The 3,937-nt window shown below is 25.1% G+C and overlaps 1 long non-coding RNA gene across 1 annotated transcript in view; it reads left to right on the top strand.

Annotated features, from left to right (window-relative positions):
• LOC116185827 overlaps positions 1-2,756 on the top strand; it is an 8,171-nt gene extending 5,415 nt beyond the window's left edge. Inside the window, exons 2-3 of the long non-coding RNA XR_004150734.1 lie at positions 1,206-1,451; positions 2,233-2,756. This is a non-coding gene — a long non-coding RNA (uncharacterized LOC116185827). The remainder of the gene's footprint in view (positions 1-1,205; positions 1,452-2,232) is intronic.
• Positions 2,757-3,937: the final 1,181 nt, after the last annotated feature.

Genomic DNA, 3,937 nt, shown 5'->3' on the forward strand with positions numbered 1-3,937 from the left:
TTTCAAAAAGTGTTTTTAACAATTTCAATATAAATTCTCGAAAGGTTAGTCTTAATCGGTTAGTCGTTAAGTACAACGAATTATTTACGAGAGATTAGAACAATTCTTATTTCGAGTTTGCAAATTTACACCTGTTAATTGATCATCTTTATTAATGAATTTATAATGAATTTTTTCCATGTGCAAATAAAGCACATTGTTTTGGTACGCGTCAACATTACTACCCACGTGAATTGTATTTGATTATATCGTGTATCCAACATCCATATCTAATCAAATAATTAGAGGCTTCTATTTACTCGTGGTCATCGGTGTAAAATAAGATGGATGATGTATATACATATATACTCTACATATATATATGCAATAGATACGTGTTGTTTGCGATGTAATTTTTTCGTAAGAAAATATACATATTTACACGGAAGTGAGATATATTTAATTTTTATTCTTGTGTTGAAGATGTATGAGCATTTTAAAAATAAAACTAATTATTATTTTTACTTAATATCAAATTTTATTAACTAGATATACGATTTATTGGATATGTTATTATTAAAATTATTTGTTTAATTTTTCTTCAATTTTTCTTATTCAAAATCATCGCATCAATTTTTCAGAAATGATTTATTTTTATGAGACGAGTTATTTAATTAATTTTAATTATTTTTAAGAAACGAGTTATTTAATTAATTTTATCACATTTCTTTATTTTGGAATTGATGTCACTTTTTATATGTCTATAAGAATAGTTATTATATAGACTATTAATATTGTATATTTGTAGAATAAAATAAATACAAATATATAATTGTATTTGTACAAATAATTTTTAAATCTCTATTCATTTTATATTTTAAAGATCCATTCTAAAATCAAAAATATACAAAAATAGAAAAATAATTTCCAAACTTTTCTTCAATATATTTTATATTTTATTTTACCCAATAGAATAACTCTTAAATTGATTCCAATGTCCAAAACATACGAAAACGGTAAGAAAATAATTTCGAAATATCTCTCTCTATATATATATACATTTTATTTTATCTCGTATCTTACAGTTTTAATATTAATATCTGTAGAATAATCTTTGAAAAATTCAATCCAAAGCTCAAAATAAAAGAAAATAATTTCAATGAATCAATTTCTATAAGTTTTACATTCTATTTCATCTTTTATTTATCCACTTTCCATATTTTCAGACAATGATTCGGTGATCGTGCAATTAAGCAGTTTTCAACAGTCAAAGTGGCAGCCATCAACAATCTCCTTCTCTGCGCGAGCCCCGAGAGATATAAGAAGACAACGTTGGAAGAATTGTCGCGGTTTGAGAATACGTTTTACACGATGAACGAACCAGATCCTTGTCTACCATTGATTCTACCACCTAGATACAGGCTTCGTGATCTCATACTGGGGGATTATGCTTTCAACGACGATGGGGAAAGGTGAGTTCGTCATTTAAATTTTATCATTTATTTAACAAGAAGCTAAAAAAAAAATTTCGTATTTTTTCATTTTTCTTCTTTTTTTTTTTTTTTACTTTTTTTTTATACTTATTATTATTGAAAATATTTTTAACAAAATGAATTATTAATATAATCATATATATGAGAATTATAAGATATTTAAAAATCATAGATAAGCCTGGTATTGTTCTAGCTAGTTTTTTTAGTTTTTTGAATTTTTCTTCTTTGCGAATAAAAATACATCGATCGATCCTTCCATAAAACGATTAACCTCCTCGGGGACATCAAAGGCAATGCGATTCTTTCAAAGCAGTAAAATAAAATATCGCTAATATCATGCTTTGAATTTTTTTTCCTGTTTTTATCATTAAAAAAGATTCTGTGTGCACAGTGTTCCTCGACAAATTTTAATTCGAACGAAAATTAATACGCGTCGGTCAGTCTTTGAAGAGAGGTTAATCCATCCATTCGTGTTATAACCTAGAAACGATTCAAATCAAAAGTGTAAAACTGAAGCGATGAAAACATTTGTTGTAAACGAAAATCGTTTAATAATCGTAAGTTTATTAAATTTTGAAAACATCTTCTGAAATTTTCGTGTTTTTTCATAGTTAAAAGAGGATTCGATTGTACTCGATCGATCTTCGTGGAAAATTTTTTTCGATGAATTTTTTTCGTGTAATAGGATTCTTTTTTTCTTATGAAAATTTTATTAAATTTTGGATTAATTAATTGCAACCGTTTTTTTATGAATTTTTAGATACTCGAGAAGCGTTGTGATTTTATTATTAAAATTTTCCAAACGAATTGAATCTTGTCTTGAATTCCCTTTATCCAATATCGAAAGGAACGAATAATTCGTTTGCTCTACCATTGTATTTATCCAGGCGAAGCATAAAATATTAAAATGTTGAAATATTGAAATATTTCATACTGTAAATTAATCGTGTGTTGCTCGTTTATGTAATATTTTAATCTCTTAATAAATTAATCGTTGGAGTTTCGAGTGCTTTCGTATGAAATTTATTATTATTATTATTATTTTCTTTTTTGTTGAAAAAGTAACTCTCTTCAATTCGAGACAACACGCGACGTGTTATCTTGTGTATCGATCGTATTTCCCTTTGAGGGGAATAGAAGTATGATATTTTTTTAACGAATTTAATTGCAATTTCTTCGAATCGCTACGAATCCCTCGATAATTCAGATTCTTATGTCGCAGTGGTGAATTGAATTGAACGACACGATGTCTATTGTTGCCATTTGGAATTTCGATTCGTGGAGAGGAGAAAAATTATAGTATCGAATTTAAGGTGGATACTTATCAATATCCAATTTTTAATATCAATATAATTAATTGTGAATTAATCGTGATGAAAATTAAATAATTATACGTTAAATTATTATATACAATTATAATACAATTATATATACAATTATAATTATAAATTATATATACAATTATAATATTCGTGATAATATATTAATAATTAATGAAATTAATGAATAAATTAATGAAAATTATATTGTACATTCAATGGGAAAAATTTTAGGCAATATGCAAATTATTATTAACAGAATATAATTCGTGAATTATTTATAATAAAAATTAGGAAATTGTACATCAAGTAGGAAAAATTTAAAAAAAAATTATATACGTGTACGTGAATATATATTCTTTCATTAAATCATTACTTTTATAAAAAAAATATGGAAATTTTTTTTTTGATAAATTTATTTTCTGTGTATAGAAAATATTCTCAAAATCTTTCGAATAATTTATTTCTCATCCATTTAGACAATTAAAATTCGGATAATCGATATTCTATCATACGTATATTCTTTCATCGAATCATTATTATCACAATAAATATCGAAAAAAGTATAGATATTGACAAGTTTATTTATTTTTACATATAAAAAAAAATTCTTAAAATCTTCTCCGAATAATTTATTTTTCGTATATTTTCCAATATTTGGTTATTAGATAAGTAAAAATTCGAATAATCGATTATATTCTTCTATAACACGTTTCAATGTTATTATGGATACGATTACTGCGAGAAAATAAATAGAGATCGACACGTGGATTTATTTCTGTGGATAGGAGATCTTCTCAAGATCTTCTCTAAATAATTTATTTCTCGTCCATTTTTCCTGTTATCTTCATCGTAATCGATTATTTTCTTTTCTCGAAAGAGAGGTGAAGGAATAAAAAAGTTGTAAAAAGTTCAATCTTGATGCAATGCGTTATTTTCCATCTATTCAGAATTTTAATTTTGTTAATTTTTAAAATTTTTTCACAATAAAAAGAAAAATGTTCGATACGTTAGAAGATGAAGAAAGATGGAAGAAATTATGATTTCGATTTTTATTTTTAACTTATACGTTCTTACGAATTCTCGTTGGAATCGATTGAATTTAAAAATATCCGAGATGAAAGATTCAGAAGAGAAAAAAAAAAA

The sequence above is a fragment of the Apis dorsata genome, unplaced genomic scaffold, assembly GCF_000469605.1.
Source record: "Apis dorsata unplaced genomic scaffold, Apis dorsata 1.3 scaffold_293, whole genome shotgun sequence".
Classification (NCBI taxonomy): domain Eukaryota; kingdom Metazoa; phylum Arthropoda; class Insecta; order Hymenoptera; family Apidae; genus Apis; species Apis dorsata.